Source organism: Hippichthys cyanospilos, chromosome 10 (assembly GCF_059441005.1).
Source record: "Hippichthys cyanospilos isolate Australia breed blue-spotted pipefish chromosome 10, RoL_Hcya_1.0, whole genome shotgun sequence".
Classification (NCBI taxonomy): Eukaryota; Metazoa; Chordata; class Actinopteri; order Syngnathiformes; family Syngnathidae; genus Hippichthys; species Hippichthys cyanospilos.
In genome coordinates, this window is record NC_142378.1 from 18,229,049 (window position 1) to 18,246,834 (window position 17,786).

At 38.6% G+C, this 17,786-nt stretch overlaps 13 non-coding genes across 13 annotated transcripts; all 13 read right to left on the reverse strand.

The window, feature by feature from the left end:
* Window positions 1–331: 331 nt before the first annotated feature.
* trnaq-uug (transfer RNA glutamine (anticodon UUG)) lies at window positions 332–403 on the reverse strand. The gene has a single exon. It is a non-coding gene; the product is annotated as a tRNA-Gln (tRNA).
* Window positions 404–7,452: 7,049 nt separating this feature from the next.
* Window positions 7,453–7,524, reverse strand: trnaq-cug (transfer RNA glutamine (anticodon CUG)). Its single transcript has one exon. It is a non-coding gene; the product is annotated as a tRNA-Gln (tRNA).
* Window positions 7,525–7,872: 348 nt separating this feature from the next.
* trnaq-cug (transfer RNA glutamine (anticodon CUG)) lies at window positions 7,873–7,944 on the reverse strand. Its single transcript has one exon. It is a non-coding gene; the product is annotated as a tRNA-Gln (tRNA).
* A 348-nt stretch (window positions 7,945–8,292) lies between these two features.
* On the reverse strand, window positions 8,293–8,364 carry trnaq-cug (transfer RNA glutamine (anticodon CUG)). The gene has a single exon. It is a non-coding gene; the product is annotated as a tRNA-Gln (tRNA).
* A 345-nt stretch (window positions 8,365–8,709) lies between these two features.
* On the reverse strand, window positions 8,710–8,781 carry trnaq-uug (transfer RNA glutamine (anticodon UUG)). The gene has a single exon. It is a non-coding gene; the product is annotated as a tRNA-Gln (tRNA).
* Window positions 8,782–9,013: 232 nt separating this feature from the next.
* Window positions 9,014–9,085, reverse strand: trnaq-cug (transfer RNA glutamine (anticodon CUG)). Its single transcript has one exon. It is a non-coding gene; the product is annotated as a tRNA-Gln (tRNA).
* Window positions 9,086–9,314: 229 nt separating this feature from the next.
* trnaq-cug (transfer RNA glutamine (anticodon CUG)) lies at window positions 9,315–9,386 on the reverse strand. The gene has a single exon. It is a non-coding gene; the product is annotated as a tRNA-Gln (tRNA).
* Window positions 9,387–9,615: 229 nt separating this feature from the next.
* trnaq-cug (transfer RNA glutamine (anticodon CUG)) lies at window positions 9,616–9,687 on the reverse strand. The gene has a single exon. It is a non-coding gene; the product is annotated as a tRNA-Gln (tRNA).
* A 628-nt stretch (window positions 9,688–10,315) lies between these two features.
* On the reverse strand, window positions 10,316–10,387 carry trnaq-uug (transfer RNA glutamine (anticodon UUG)). Its single transcript has one exon. It is a non-coding gene; the product is annotated as a tRNA-Gln (tRNA).
* A 232-nt stretch (window positions 10,388–10,619) lies between these two features.
* Window positions 10,620–10,691, reverse strand: trnaq-cug (transfer RNA glutamine (anticodon CUG)). Its single transcript has one exon. It is a non-coding gene; the product is annotated as a tRNA-Gln (tRNA).
* Window positions 10,692–11,265: 574 nt separating this feature from the next.
* On the reverse strand, window positions 11,266–11,337 carry trnaq-cug (transfer RNA glutamine (anticodon CUG)). The gene has a single exon. It is a non-coding gene; the product is annotated as a tRNA-Gln (tRNA).
* Window positions 11,338–15,615: 4,278 nt separating this feature from the next.
* On the reverse strand, window positions 15,616–15,687 carry trnaq-uug (transfer RNA glutamine (anticodon UUG)). The gene has a single exon. It is a non-coding gene; the product is annotated as a tRNA-Gln (tRNA).
* A 197-nt stretch (window positions 15,688–15,884) lies between these two features.
* trnaq-cug (transfer RNA glutamine (anticodon CUG)) lies at window positions 15,885–15,956 on the reverse strand. The gene has a single exon. It is a non-coding gene; the product is annotated as a tRNA-Gln (tRNA).
* Window positions 15,957–17,786: the final 1,830 nt, after the last annotated feature.

Here is a 17,786-nt window from a genome sequence, read left to right on the forward strand (position 1 = left end):
CTTGAAAACGTTTATTTTCAAATCTTGTTTCTCATAAATGTACTGAGAAATATTTATATTTTTCATTTGGGCAACAGTTTTGTGGAAAAGGCATGTTCCTTACAAATCAAAACTTACAAGGTAAAAAACAAAAATGACACTTTTGTTATTCCGTCTTGCAAAGCAGACTGAAGTTGTATGATGGATCTTTCCACATTTATAGATTGAAGCCGAAATTAATTTTAATTGAATAAAATAGAAGTTTAGAATCTTTTTTTTTTTTTTTAAATCTCAATTAATTGGATACCGAAAAATCAAAACTGAACCATATATTCAGTTACAGAGTTTACTAAGGCTCCACCGAGACTTGAACTCGGATTGCTGGATTCAAAGCCCAGCGTGCTTACCATTACACCATGGAACCCCTCACTGATCCTGGGAGCAATATATCATTTCTTTAATGCAGCACTTCATGAAATAGGTGATTATAACGCGATTATATTTCTTAATTAGTGGCATAACAACGTCAGCATCAACAAGATTTGGGATGATTCATAGCGCAGGCAATGAGACATTACACCATGGAATCATACAGTCTCCTGTGTACAATACATTGCCAACAGGTTGGAGCAATCTTGTTGCAGGTGAGAGGGTTTGTAAAGGTTTCACCAAGAGCTTTACTTGGATCACTGGAATCTCCAGTCCAGACAAAGTCCAGACAAAAAAAACTGTACTTGAACCCACACAGAAGTACATGGTTTCTCTAGTTAGCACTTCATGAACAAACTGAAAATATTTATAACTTTGTGGCATAAGAAATATCAACGACAAGACTGGCCAAGTGATGACGGGAATCATAGTTGAGGTAACGAGCCATTATTCCGCAGAAGCCTACTAATACCTATATATAGTGAAAGGTAAGACCGTTAATGTAAGCCTGCTACAGGTAAGAGGCAGTTCATTTAGGTTTCACCAAGAATTGAACACAGACTACTGGATTCAGAGTCCAGAGTGCTAACCATTACACCTTGAAACCCTACACGCAAATTCAGATGAGTATATGATTTCCTAATGCAGCAGTTTTGAAAGCCTTTTCCAACTTAGGCTATGTTCTACGGAGTCCCTCAAGTAACATGGAGAAAAAAAGGGGGAAAAAAATGCAAGATCTCGCAAATGTATTGCAGAATCCTGGAATCCCTCGAAGCCAAGTAAAACAGACACACAACGATGGATCTTCCGCGCTTGCTCTGTTGTGGGACCATAATACGTCAGTTTCGATGATTTGGAGCTGTTCTTAGTGTCTAGAGAGGTCCCAAATGAGGACATTAGATGAATGAAGAGAGACAAGGCGAACACAAATTTTTATTAAACAACAACGTCCATTAAAATGTAGGGGTGAGTCCCTATACCGTTATTAGGCTAAAATGCTCATTAAATCACCATTAACACACTAAAACACTGACTATCAATTGCAATTTTGTTACTACGAGTGGTATAGACATGAAGACAGATGATATTCCTAGAAAAACCAATGAGCTTCCCGGTGATTCAAAAGCCATATGGCTTCAGTTTGTTACAACTGTCCAATGTGCCAAATGAAATTAGGACCTCTCAAAGTAAACGTAAAAAGTAAAAGTAGCTCCGTTGTCTCTGACATCTTGCTTGCCTTAGTGACACTCCTTTTGGATCCAGCTCATTCAACACCAACTGCACATCCCCCTTCTTGATTTGCAGTCCATGTTTTCAACATTTGGCATACATCCACCGGTATTTGTGAAGCTGGTCAGAATACTGTTGTTTGTTGCCGATTACTTCACCAAGAACCGCAAGATCACAGTACCCATCACAACCAAAAAAAGCCTCCTCGCTCGGGATATTCTTTTCAAATGTGTCTCACTTATGTCAAAGCCATGTTTAAATGCAAGTAGGCATTTGATGGTCCTTATATGTTAGGCCAATAGTAAATTCTAGTAGTAAATAGCAATCAATAAATTTTTCCTATGGATGATAGGCATCCTCCTCCATCACTGTGTCTGTTTTATTTCCAGTTCACTGGCGTAGAAAGAATCATTTGCGAGAGCTCATTAAAAAGATCCCTTCATGTCCCTTTAGGGGCCCTGTAATGTTCACACTGTAATCTGAATTCAGATTTTTTTTTTTTCGCCCCTTGTTGCCAATCTTTGAATGGAAGTATGAACGACACAACTGATCTTTTGAAATGCTTTAGACCTTTTGGGTATGGTTTCCTGAAACAGACCCATATCCGATCTTGTGTCATGCGACTTCATTTTGACTGGCCAGGTCCCATTCATCCGACTTGAAAAATGTGACAGTTCTGCTGTCAAAAAGACGGGAGCAACAAGGCTTGGGATTTTTCAGAGAAATCTATGAAAGACAACTAAGACAAGTCCAGCTGCTAAGCAGCAAAATAGTAACGCAGACCAACCAAGATTGACTTTTTTTTTGCCGGCAAAGGGAGGGCTTGGCTCCCACTCTCATGTTCACCAAAGCTGCAAACAAGTTGAAAAACTCTTAATGCAGAAATGAAGGCTTGCAAAGGTTCCACCAATACTTGAAGTTGGATCATTGGATTCAAAGTTGAGAGTGCTTACCATTACACCATGAAACCCTGGTTGTGCTTCTGGTGAAGGATATGGCTTCTTAATGCAGAATTAGTGAACGTAAATGTAAAATGTATAATAAAAGTAGAAGCATAAGCCAAATCAGTGCCAACAAGATTTAGAAAGTGATGACTGGATTTGTAATCCAGGGAACGAGCCATTATACCGTGGAAACCTAGACATACAGTACAAACTAGTTTATGCAGTCTTGGTGCAGGTAAGAGACAATTTGTCAAGGCTCGCTAGTGGCATAATAAAGTCAGTGTCTATACCATTTGTAATGTGACGACTGGATTTACAGCCCATTAAACCAGCTATTACACCATGAAACTTCACAGGCACCAGCATGCAATGCAATGCAGACAAGTTAATGCAACCTTGATGCAGGTAACTGGACTTTGTTCAAGTTCCACCAAGAGTTAAACTCAGACAACGCGGTTCAAAGTTAAAGTGCTTCTGGAGAAGGTTATGGTTTCCTAATTCATCACTTCATTAATGAACAGCTGAAAAATATTTCAAACATAAAGGCATAACAAAAGTCAGCGCCTACAAGATTTGCGAAGTGATAACTGGATTTGTAACCAAGGGAATGAGCCACTTCACCATGGATCCCTTGAGATGCCTGAGTATAATATAGCGCAAACAAGTTTATGCAACCTTGATGCAGGTAAAATAGTGTATTAAACATATGTTATACTTTCCATGGTGTAATTTGTGAATATAAATCACATTTGGAACATTGAGAATTTAATTTCTCATTTGATATGAGTTTTATTTTATTTATTTTTTATTATATTTCAAACCAGGGAATAAAATCCCTTGTTTGCAGGGATCACACCCCTTAACGTGTGGCTTCCTCACCTCCTTTATGACATTGTTCAATGCCGGCAGGCCACAAAACATGTGGCTGTCATTTTGACTGCTCAAAATGCATCGGCTCGCGGCCGATAGAGTCTTCCAACAGCGTAAATAACGGGGCCAAAACCAGAGTGCTAACCATTACACCATGGAACCACATATGTGGTACTGGTTTCTTAATATGGTTTGTTAATGCTTCACGTCATCAATGACCTATGGGAGACATACAAGTAAAATGAGTGTGAACAATATATGGAAAGTAATGACTGTACTTGAAACCCAGGGGATGAGATAAACCACCATGCAAACTCAGAGATACTTGAGTTTTGACTTGAACTCAGATCACTGGATTCGAAGTCCAACGGTCTAGCAATTAAACCGTGAAAGCCTGCATAGCATTTGGCTGAGGAATATGATTTCTTAATGCAACACTTCATTAACAACCTGAAGTTGAACTTAGTGGCATAATAAAATCATTGTGCAATGGGACCCTTCTATATGCTTCCACTGAAGAAAATGATTACTCAATGCTGCACTTCATTAGCCACCTGGTGATTTTTAACTTTGTGGGGCATAATAAAGTCAGAGCCAACATGATTTGGAATGTGGTAACTGTAATAATTGCTCAGGGAACAAGTGATTACAGCATGGAATCCTCAAAAAAAAACAAAAAAAAAACGTGTGCACTGCAGCTAAAACCTCGGTGCAGGTAAGAGAACGTATTAAGTTTGCACTGAGACTTGACAATGTCCAGAATTCTAACCATTACACCATATGGAACACTGGATACATTTCCACAAAAGAATGTGGTTTCTTAATGCAGCACTTCGTTAAGGACATGATGATTTTTTTACCGAGTGGCATTACAAAGTCTGCGGCAACATGATTTGAAATGTGACAACTGGGTTCACAACTCAGGGAACAAGCCAATACACCATGGAAATGTAAAGATAAATATGTGCCTTCCAGGGTATACAAACTTACGTTACCCTGCTGCTGGTAAGAGAACGTATTAAGGACCCACGAGACTTGAACTAAGATTACTGGATTTAGAGTCCAGGGTGCTAACCTTTACACCATGGAACCCTGCGGGTTGCTCTATAGAATAATATGTTTTTTTTAATGCCACACTTAGGTCATCAATGACCTAAGAGAGATGTATAAAAAATGAGCACCCACAATTTATGGAAAGTAATGACTGTATATAGAATCCAAGGAATGAAACAAAACAACATGGAATCCGTTCAGGTCATCTTGGTGCAGGTAAAGACACATAGTGAGGTTCTGCCAAGACGTGAACTCAGGTCATTGCTTTCACAGTGCACAGTTTCTTACCATTACACCACAGAAGTATGTATACAGCATCAATGAAGGATATGACTTGCAGCACTTCATTAACGACCTGAAGTTTTTAAACTAGTGGTGTAATATAGTCATTGTGCAATGCACCCTGTATATGCTTCCACTGAATAATATGGTATGCAGCACTTGATGAATGATAACCATTTCAAACTTATTAGCATAATTAAGTCAGCGACAACATGATTCGTAATGTGACGACTGGATTCATTGCTCAGAGAACAAGCATTTACACCAAAAAATCTTAGAGAGTGTGTACAAATCTGCAAAAATGACCTTATAAAACCTTGGCACAGGTAAGAGAAGGTTTTAAGGTTCCACCAAGACTTGAAATCGGATCACAAGAGTCAAAGTCCAGTTTCAATCATTACACCATTGAAGCCTTCATACAGACCCCTTAAAGTACAGTGGGGCCCGTGTTACTAGATTAATCCGTTCCGCGGTTGGACTTGTAAGACAAATTCACCGTATAGCGGGCAAGCCAAACCTGTTAAATAGCTAATGTGTTTAGGACCCCAGGTAAAAACATTAAAGTTGTACATATTGAAAATTGGAGCCAAAACAGTATAGTAAGTGCTACGTATATATAATATACACGTATACAATCAGAGAACATCATAAATAAACGACATAGAATGGATTTATTTACCTTTCAGTGGCGCTTGTTACGTCCATATTCCCTAGTAAGGGTAGCCTAGGCTAGGCTAGCTTCGTATTCCTTTTATCTCCAGCTTCGTTTCTTTATAATCATCTTCTTACTTCTCTCTTTAACATCACTAGCAATCTTGGGACCCATGGCTAACCCTTCCAACTTTGAATTAAGCAGTAAAATGCACTATAAACACGGTTTTGTAACAACTCGTGATAGAACAAAGCTTTTCCATTCCGCCATTTTGAAATGAGTGAGGCCGACGATAGCAAACCAGCATTTCTGTCAGCACCAACATGATTTGGAATGTGATGACTGGGTTCTCAACTGAGGAAACAAGCCATTAAAACAATGGAAAGTTAGAGATACATGTGAGCAATTCAGTGTACACAATCTTGTGTAAGCCTGGCGCAGATTAGAGAATGTATTAAGATTCCACATGAATTCGAACCGCTGGCTTTTGAGCCCTCGGTGATAACCTTTACACTTCTTGCGGTTGTGGAGAATAAAATGGTTTCTAAATACCACAAATCATGAATTACCGAACAGAGAGGTATAAGTAAAATGAGCGCAAGAAGAAAAAATAATGACTGTCTTTGGAACCTAGGAAATGAGCACAAAAAAGTTTATGCGGACTTAGCGCAGGTGAAAGGGTGTAGTATAGTTCCACTGAGACTTGAACTCAGCTCTCTGGATTCAGAGTCCAGAGTGCGAAACATTACCCTATGGAACCCTACTTGCAGGTTAAGAGAAGAATATGTTTTCTTAATGCAGCACTTCATGAACGCTGACAATTTCCAATGTAGTTGCAGAATAAAGTCAGTGCCAACATGATTTCGAATGTTATGACTGGATTAATCGCTCAGGGAACAAGCCATTATACCATGGAATCCTGGAAAAAATTGTATGCAGCTCAAGTTTATAGACGCTTCGTGCAGGTAAAATAACGTATTTGGGTTCCGCTGTACCTTGAACTCGGATCGCTGGATTCAGAGTCCAGAGTGGTAACCATTTTATCACGGAACCCTACGTGCACAACTATTGCAGAATATGCTTTGTTATTGCAGCTCTTCATTAATGACCTGACCTGATCCTTTTTTAAAGAGCGTCATAAAATAAGTCTACACCAAGATGATTTGGAATGTGATGACTGGGTTCCCAACTCAGGGAACAAGATAACACACCGTGGAAAATCAGATATACATGTGCACGTTCCAGTGCAAACAATCTAATGATAGCCTGGTGCAGGTAAGAAAGTTTACCAAAGTTCCACCGAGACTTGAACTCGGATCACCGGATTCAAAATCCAGAGTGCTAACAATTACAACATGGAACCCCGGACATACTTCTACTGAAGAATATGGTTTCATAATTCAGAACTTCATTACCGACCTAATGATGTAAATCCGAGTGGCATAAGAAAGTCAGTGCCAACATGCAATATAATGACTGGGTTCGCAACTGAGGCAACAAGCCAAATTCGTTTAGAAAATCAGAGATATGTGTGTGCAATTTGGTGAAAACAATCTTATGTCACCCTGGTGCCGGAAAGAGAATATAATAAAGTTCCACAAAGACTCAAACTCCGATCACTGGATTAAGGGCCAGTGTGCTAACCTTCACATCATTGAACCCTTCCTGCAGTTACAGAGAGAACAATATGGTTTCTCCATACCACACATCATAAACTACCTAAGAGAGAGGTATAAGAAAAATGAGTGCCAACAATATATGGAAAGTAATAACTGCATTTGGAACAGAGAAAATGAGATAAAACATGTTGGAACCATAGAGATGAAACCACAAAAAAGCTCATGCAACTTGGTTCATTAAGGTTCCACTGAGACTTGAATTCGGATGATTGGATTCGGAGAAGAGAGTGCTAACCACTAAACAATGGAAGCCTACACAGACTTAAGCAGAAAAATATGTTTTCTTAATGCAGCATTTCACGAACGATGATGACTTGCATTTCAGAATGTATTGAGGTTCCACCGAGACTTGAACTTGGATTACTGGATTCAGAGTCCAGAGTGCTAACCATTACACTATGGAACCTTACGTAGACTGCTGGAGAAAAATATTATTTCCTAATGCAGCAATTCATGAACAATGATGATTTCCAATGTAATTTCCAATGCAAAATATTGCCATTGCTAACCATTACACCATGGAACCCCACAGAGACTTCAGGAGAAGAATGTTTTCTTCATGCAGCAATTCATGAACGATGATGATTTCCAATGTAATTTCCAATGCAAAAAAAAGTCAGTGCCAAGATGATTCCGAATATTATGCTTGGAATAATTCCTCAGGGAAAAAACCATTACACCATGGAATCCTAGAGAAAAATGCATCAGAGAACATTACAAGGTTCCACCGAGAATTGTATTTCAGAATGTATTGAGGTTCCACCGAGACTTGAACTCGGATTACTGGATTCAGAGTCCAGAGTGCTAACCATTACACCATGGAACCATACATAGACTTCTGGAGAAAAATATGTTTTCCTAATGCAGCAATTCATGAACAATGATCATTTCCAATGTAATTTCCAATGCAAAATATTGCCATTGCTAACCATTACACCATGGAACCCCACAGAGACTTCAGGAGAAGAATGTTTTCTTCATGCAGCAATTCATGAACGATGATGATTTCCAATGTAATTTCCAATGCAAAAAAAAGTCAGTGCCAAGATGATTCCGAATATTATGCTTGGAATAATTCCTCAGGGAACAAACCATTACACCATGGAATCCTAGAGAAAAATGCATCAGAGAATATTACAAGGTTCCACCGAGAGTTGTATTTCAGAATGTATTGAGGTTCCACCGAGACTTGAACTCGGATTACTGGAGTCAGAGTCCAGAGTGCTAACCATTACACCATGGAACCTTACGTGGACTGCTGGAGAAAAATATGTTTTCCTAATGCAGCAATTCATGAACGATGATGATTTCCAATGAAATTTCCAATGCAAAATATTGCCATTGCTAACCATTACACCATGGAACCCCACAGAGACTTCAGGAGAAGAATGTTTTCTTCATGCAGCAATTCACGAACGATGATGATTTCCAATGTAATTTCCAATGCAAAATAAAGTCAGTGCCAACATAATTTCGAATATTATGACTGGAATATTTATAATTTATTAATAGAATTAGACTGGAATGTAATTGTATACATTCTAGGGCAAACAATCTAATGTTAATCTGTTGCAGGTAAGACAACGTAACAAGGTTCCACCGAGACTTGAACTCGGATCACTGGATTCAAAGTCCAGAGTGCTAACCATTACACCATGGAACCCTACATTGACTTCAGGAGAAGAATATGTTTTTTTAATGCAACAATTCATACCCGATGATGATTTCCAATGTAATTTCCAATGCAAAAAAAAAAGTCAGTGCCAAGATGATTTCAAATATTATACTTGGAGTAACTGCTCAGGGAACAAACCATTACACCATGGAAATCTAGAGAAGAATGCATTAGAGAATATTATAAGGTTCCACCAAGAGTTGCATTTAAGAATGTATTGAGGTTCCACCGAGACTTGAACTCGGATTTCTGGATTCAGAGTCCAGAGTGCTAACCATTACACCATGGAACCTTACGTAGACATCTGGAGAAAAATATGATTTTCTAATGCAGCAATTCATGAACAATGATGATTTCCAATGTAATTTCCAGTGCAAAAAAAGTCAGTGCCAAGATGATTTCGAATATTATGCTTGGAATAGTTGCTCAGGGAACAAACCATTACACCATGGAATCCTAGAGAAAATTGCATTAGAGAAAATTACAAGTTTCCACCGAGAGCTGCATTTCACAATGTGTTGAGGTTCCACCGAGACTTGAACTCGGATTACTGGATTCAGAGTCCAGAGTGCTAACCATTACACCATGGAACCTTACATAGACTTCTGGAGAAAAATATGATTTCCTAATGCAGCAATTCATGAACAATGATGATTTCCAATGTAATTTCCAGTGCAAAAAAAGTCAGTGCCAAGATGATTTCGAATATTATGCTTGGAATAGTTGCTCAGGGAACAAACCATTACACCATGGAATCCTAGAGAAAATTGCATTAGAGAAAATTACAAGTTTCCACCGAGAGCTGCATTTCACAATATGTTGAGGTTCCACCGAGACTTGAACTCGGATTACTGGATTCAGAGTCCAGAGTGCTAACCATTACACCATGGAACCTTACATAGACTTCTGGAGAAAAATATGATTTCCTAATGCAGCAATTCATGAACGATGATGATTTCCAATTTAATTTCCAATGCAAAATATTGCCATTGCTAACCATTACACCATGGAACTCCACAGAGACTTCAGGAGAAGAATGTTTTTTTAATGCAGCAATTCACGAACGATGATGATTTCCGATGTAATTTCCAATGCAAAAAAAAGTCAGTGCCAAGATGATTTCGAATATTATGACTGGAATAATTGCTTAGGGAACAAACCATTACACCATGGAATCCCGGAAAAAAATGTATTGCAGAAAGTATTAAGGTTCCACCAAGAATTGAATTTCGATAACAGGATTCAGAGTGCTGACCATTACACTATGGAACCCTGAAATTGCTTCTCCTTCAGAATCTAACTTCTTAATGTGGCTCTTTATTAATGAACTGCTGATTTTTTTGATGACTTTTTTTTTTTTTTACCTAGTGGCATAAAGAAGTCTAGACGAAGATGATTTGCAATGTGATGCCTGGGTTCGCAACTCTAGGAACAAGATACACACCATGGAAAATCGGAGAAATGTGTACATTACAGGGCAAACAATCTAATGTTAATCTGTTGCAGGTAAGACAACGTAACAAGGTTCCACCGAGACTTAAACTCGAATCACTGGATTCAAAGTCCAGAGTGCTAACCATTACACCATGGAACCCTACATAGACCTCAGGAGAAGAATATGTTTTCTTAATGCAACAATTCATACCCGATGATGATTTCCAATGTAATTTCCAATGCAAAAAAAAAAGTCAGTGCCAAGATGATTTTGAATATTATGCTTGGAATAATTGCTCAGGGAACAAAACATTAGACCATGGAATCCTAGAGAAGAATGCATTAGAGAATATTACAAGGTTCCACCGAGAGTTGCATTACAGAATGTATTGAGGTTCCACCGAGACTTGAACTCGGATCACTGGATTCAGAGTCCAGAGTGCTAACCATTACACCATGAAACCTTACGTAGACTTCTGGAGAAAATATATGATTTCCTAATGCAACAATTCATGAACGATGATGATTTCCAATGTAATTTCCAAAGCAAAATATTGCCATTGCTAACCATTACACCATGGAACCCCACAGAGACTTCAGGAGAAGAATGTTTTCTTCATGCAGCAATTCATGAACGATGATGATTTCCAACGTAATTTCCAATACAAAAAAAAGTCAGACCCAAGATGATTTCGAATATTATGACTGGAATAATTGCTCAGGGAACAAACCATTACAACATAGAATCCTAGAGAAAAATGCTTTACAGAATATTACAAGGTTCCACCCAGAGTTGAACTCAGATCACTGGATTCAGAGTGGTAACCATTTCACCATGGAACCCTATGTAGACTTCAGGAGAAAAATATGTTTTCTTAATGCAGCAATTCATGAACGATGGTGATTTACAATGTAATTTCCAATGCCAAATAAAGTCATTGCCAAGAGGATTTTGAATATTATGACTGAAATAGTTGCTCAGGGAACAAACCATTACACCATTGAATCTTAGAGAAAAATGCATTACAGAAGGTTATAAGGTTCCACCGAGACTTGAACTCGGATCACTGGATTCAGAGTCCAGAGTGCTAACCATTACACCATGGAACCCTACATAAATTTCAGCAGGAGAATGTGTTTTCTTAATTCAGCAATTCATGAACGATGATTTTCGATGTTATTTCCAATGCAGAATAAAGTCAGTGACAAGAGGATTTCGAGTATGACTGAAATAATTGCTCAGGGAATAAAACATTACACCATGGAATCCTAGAGTGTTTTCTTAATTCAGCAATTCATGAACGATGATTTCCAATGTAATTTCCAATGCAAAACAAAGTCAGTGGCAAGAGGAATTCAAATATTATGAAAGGAATAATTGCTCATGGAACACACCATTACACCATGGAATCCTAGTAACAACTGCATTACAGAATGTATTAAGGTTCCACCCAGCCTTGAACTCGGATTACTAGATTCAGAGTCCAGAGTGCTAAACATTACACCATAGAACCCCACAGAGACTTGAGGAGAACAAATTTTTCTTAAGTCTCAAGTCTTGCTGGACCAAGCCTTGAACTGAGATCACAGGATTCAAAGTCCAGAGTGCTAACCATTACACCATGGAACCCTGCACATTCGTCCACCAAATAATATGGTTTCATAATTTCAGCACTTCATTAACGACCGGATGATTTATAACCAAGTGGCATAAGAAAGTCAGCGCCAACATGCTTTGAATATAATGACTGGGTTCCCAACTCAGTCAACAAGCCTAAATAGATTGGAAAATTAGAGATACATGTGTGCAATTTGGCGTAAACAATCTTATGTCACCTTGGTTCAGGTAAGAGAACGTATTAAGGTTCCACTAAGACTTGAACTCGGACCAACGGAGTGAGGGCCCAGTGTGCTCACCTTAACATCATTGAACCCTTCCTGCAGTTTCAGACAATAATATGGTTTCTCCATAGGCGTAGTGTTGGATCGTTCACATTTGTTTGTAGTTTTGATTGCGGGCCCAATTGAATAATAGTGTTGTTTGTTAACGCTTAGCAAGTAGTAAAGTGTTATCTAGAGAATTTTTCCACAAATGTAGCTTGGTTTGTCTCCCAAAGTTCAGATTTATGCATAACATATGAAAAGTATCGCCTGTATTTGAAACCGAAATGAGAAAACACACATTGGAACCGTGGGGATAAAACAAACAAATTGATGCAATTCAAAGGGTGTATTAAGGTTCCACCGCAATTTGAACTCGGATCACTGGATTCAGAGTGCGAACCATTACACCATGGAACCCTAATTAATTTCAGGGAAGAATATGTTTTCTTAATGCAGCACTGCATTTCTAATGTAGTTGCATAATAAAGCCAGTGCCAACATAATTTCGAATGTTATGACTGGATTAATCGCTCAGGGAACAAGCCATTACACCATGGAATCCTAGAAAAAGCACCTTTTAAAAGCACCGGAGCGCGTGTGTCTAGCCATGCTTTGGTGTCTCAGTGCTGCCTAGGTTAAACAATTGAAGTTTGCAAATAGTGTGTAGCTCCAAACACCAAATCAATCCTTTGCAAACAAAAGGCATTCCCAGCAGAACTATTCGCCAGGGTTAGCTCATGCCCCTGGTAGCCCAGTCAGAAATAAGGCCAAGTGGGGACAGGTTAACTAATAGCTATGCTACGTCTCTAAATCAATCAGGCAAAGCCAACTCCTCGTAGCTTGCTTGTTGAGCATTGTACCGCCTTCCTGCAGAGAGCATCCACTCACATCACAGTCAGTGTGAGGCCTCTAGATTGTTATTTTATGGCTCGATTTGCTATTACAGCTGTACTTTAAGTTATACAGTAAAAGTAAATATGAATTTGCAATGAAATTAACTTTCATTTTAGTTATAAGAATTGTTATAGTTCATTATGATGATGATGTCAGGTTATGTTAGGGCAGCAGAGAAGGCCACCATTGACACCATGAAACTCTTCATGCAGTTCTAGAGAATAATTTGGTTTCTCAATACCAAACATCATCAATGACCTAACAGAGAGGCATAAGAAAAATTAGTGCCAACAATATATGGAAAGTAACAACTGTATTTGGAACTGAGGAAATCAATGTAGCTAACACACGATGGAACTGTAGAGACACCAGCACAAACAACTTCATTAAGGTAAACAGGTGTATTTAGGTTCCACTAAGACTTGAACTCAGATCACTTAATTCAAAATCTAGCGTGCTAAGCATTACACTACGGCAACCTAGAAGTATATGTTTTCTTAAAGCAGCACTTGATGATTGACGATTAACAATGTAGTTGCATAATAAAGTCAGCGCCAACATGATTTTGAATGTTATGACTGGATTCATTGCTCAGGGAACAAATCATTTCACCATGGAATCCTAGAAAAAAATTAGCACAACTCATTTTATACAACCTTAGTGCAGGTAAAAGACTGTATCAAGATTCCACGAGACTTGTACTCAGATCACTCGTCAAAGCCCAGAGTTCTGTGCATGTAACCTGCATCTAACCCTGTATAATGATTCGACTGTAGAATATGGTTCGTTAATGCAGCACTTCATTAATGACCTGTTGATTTTTTTTAACTGGTGGAAAAACAAAGGCTGTGCCAACATGATTTGGAAAGTGATGCCTGCATTCCAGACTCAGAGAACAAGCCAATACACCATGGAAAATTATAGATACAGGTGTGCATTCCAGCACAAACAATCTTACTTATTTACTTACTTTACTTATTTACTTACTTACTTATTAGCCTGACACAGATAAAACAATGTATTAAGGTTCTACCGAGAGTTGAACTCGGATGACTGGACTCAAAGTCCAGAGTGCTAACCATTACACCATGAAACTCTGCACAGGCTTCTACTAAGGAAAACGGTTTCTTAATGTAGCACTTTATTAACGACCTGATGATTTTTAACCTTATTGGCTTAAGAAAGTCAGCTCTCGGGATGGATATGGTTTCTCAATAACACACATCATCAATGACCTAACAGACAAGTACAAGAAAAAGTAGCACCAGGAATGTATGGTCAGTTATGACCGTATTTATAAACACAGAGAGAACAGCTCAGGTAAGTTACACAATCTTGGTGTATTAAGGTTCCACTGAGATTTGAACTTGGATCACTGGATTCAGAGTCCAGGGTGCTGACCATTACACCATGGAACCTCCTAAATGACGGAAACCCAGACAAACGTGTACATTCCAGTGCAAACAATCTAATGATATATGTATTCTTATATTCCTTTAATATATATATATATATATATATATATATATATATATATATATATATATATATATATATATATATATATATATATATATATATATATATATATATATATTAAAGGAATATAAGAGTTTGAGCTTAAAGTAGTTCATTAAATGTTGCTACATTCTGTGTATGAGAGTGTGAGACTATAAAGTGAACAAAACAGGATGCGGGGTGCAAGGGAGTGTAAGAATGGAATGTTTCAGAGCAAACGGTGCTAGTCGCAGGGACGAGATGACCCAGAGGCACCTGGTGGGAAACAACTGTGAGGAAAACTACAACCAGGAGCAGGAGTAGACAAGCGATTCTGCAGGGGAAGAAAGACCAATGAGAGCAAGCTCAAGTTAACTGCAGAATACACATAGCCAATAGAATAATGCCAGGATACCTTTGTTGCTGTGCCATTTGCATATTGTGTAGTATAACTCATTGCTGGGCAACTCGGATGGGAGTACGTCTGCTGGTGGCAACAGAGGCGTACAGGGCTGTATTGAGAGAAACCCGAGACCCAGGTGCTTGTATTAGATCTGTGTGTTAGGAATAAATCCACTAGTGTGTGATAATGCCGGCTTCCTGATACCTTTCTATTGCAGAACGAGCGCGCAAATTGTTGAATGAGTGGCAGTTGGGTAAGGTCACAAATTGGAGTCAGATTACTAACTTGAGTTTATAGTTGAAATATATATATATATATATATATATATATATATATATATATATGTGTGTTTATATATATATATGTGTTTATATATATATATATATATATATATATATATATATATATATATATATATATATATATATATATATATATATATATATATATTTTTTTTTTTTTTTTTTTTTATATATATTTATATATATATATATATTTATATATATATATATATATATATATATATATATATTTTTTTTTTTTTTTACCAAGTGGTATAAAAAAAGTCTTCAGCAAGATGATTTGGAATTTGATGACTGGGTTCCCAACTCAGGGAACAAGATAACACACCATAGGACATCAGAGAAATATATTTACATTCCAGCGCGAACAATCTAATGTTTGCCCAGTGCAGGTGAGACAATGTATCATGGTTCCACCGAGACTTGAACTCGGATTACTGGATTCAAAGTCCAGAGTGCTAACCATTACACCATGGAACCCTACATACATTTCAAGAGAATAATATGTTTTTTTAATGCAGCAATTCATGAACGATGATGATTTCTAATGTAATTTCCAATGCAACATAAAGTCAGTGCCCCGATGATTTCAAAATTTATGACCAGAATAATTGCTCAGGGAACCTACCATTACACCATTGAATCCTAGAAAAAAAAATGAATCCAAGAAGGTGTTAAGGTTCCACCGAGACTTGAACTTGGATCACTGGATTCAGAGTCCAGAGTGATGACCATTACACCATGGAACCTTGCATCTGCTTTTCCTTCAATCAATCAATCAATCAATCAAATTTTATTTATATAGCCCTAAATCACCGAAGTCTCAAAGGGCTTCACAGAATGAAAAGAGGTCGTACAGAGACATCTTTTCAGTATAGGGTACACAACAGCATCCCCTGTCAAAGCTCCCAGAAGGGGAAGGAAAAACTCAAAAACCCCAATTTGGGGAAAATCAGAAACCTCCAGAAGGGACCACAGGTGGGAGGAGCCCCCTTCCAGGCCCACAGGTTGAAGTGGATGCTGCATGTACCAGACACAGAAACAACATAAATTACAGAAAACATATTGTGCTATATAGTGCAGTGATGTCTTGACAGCAGGCAAAGCCATTGGGCAGGAACCATCCCACATTCCAGCCAGGTGGACTGCAGACGGCCAAACTCCTAACCCGTGATGGTCGACCAGCGCAGGACCCAATGGAGGCGGTCAAGTCAACCCTCACCATCTAGCTAGCCCCCTCTCCCAGCCGGAAGAGGGGGGCAGGAAAAAAGAAAAAAGAAGAAGGCTACAGACAGGCTAAATTAACTAAATGCTTTTGAATATAGATGTGTTTTTAGTCGGGATTTAAAGATTTCTACTGAGGTGGCTGCGCGAACTTCCATAGGTAGGGCATTCCATAGTACTGGCGCGCGAATGGAAAATGCCCTTGATCCCGCAGACTTCTTTTTAGCCCGTGGGGTCGATAGCAAACCGGCATTTTGCGATCGAAGGTGTCGGGACGGAACATAAGGTGATACTAAGTCGACGAGATAGGAAGGAGCTAAACTGTGTAAAGTTTTATAATTAATTAACAGCACCTTAAAATCACATCTCACGTGTATTGGAAGCCAATGCAGGTCAGCTAGAATCGGAGTAATATGATCAAACTTTCTCGTCCTTGTCAATAGTCTCGCTGCTGCATTCTGTACACACTGCAGGCTTTTAATGTAGGACATGGGAAGTCCAGAAATCAAAATGTTGCAATAGTCTAGGCGCGACGTAACAAATGGATGAATTAATGTTTCTGCATCGCTAAGAGAAAGAATAGGGCCAATTTTAGCTATATTGCGGAGGTGAAAAAACGCTGTTCTTGTCATATTATTAATATGTGTTCGAAAGGAGAGAGTGGAGTCAAATATCACGCCGAGATTTTTTGCAGAACTACTTTGGGAAATAATACAGTTTTCTAGGTTCAGCGTGGTATTCTTAAGCAAGGGCTGATGATGAGCAGGGCCAATAAATAACATCTCAGTTTTATTAGGGTTGAGAAGCAGAAAATTGGAAGACATCCATTGTTTAATCTCGGCAAGGCAAGCCTCCAGTTTACTGCACTTGCACGGATCGGTTATTTCTAAGGGCATATAGAGTTGGGTATCATCAGCATAGCAATGAAAACTAATAGCATGTTTGCGTATAATATCGCCGAGAGGAATCATGTAGATGTTGAACAGTAAGGGACCAAGTACTGACCCCTGCGGGACACCACATGAGACGGAGAAAGACTCAGAGATCGCATCACCATAAGAAACACTATGCGTCCTTCCCAGGATGTAAGATCTGAACCAAGAAAGTGCTGATCCCGAGATACCAACACATGATCTAAGACGTTCTATAAGAATATGATGATCAATAGTGTCAAATGCGGCACTAAGATCAAGCAGTAACAATACTGATGAGACGTTGGAATCCAAGGCTAATCGAAGATCATTCGTCACTTTTACTAGGGCTGTCTCAGTTGAGTGGTTGGCCCTAAAACCTGACTGAAGGAGTTCAAATCTATTGTTGTCTATCATAAAATCGCTAAGCTGTTGTGTTACAAC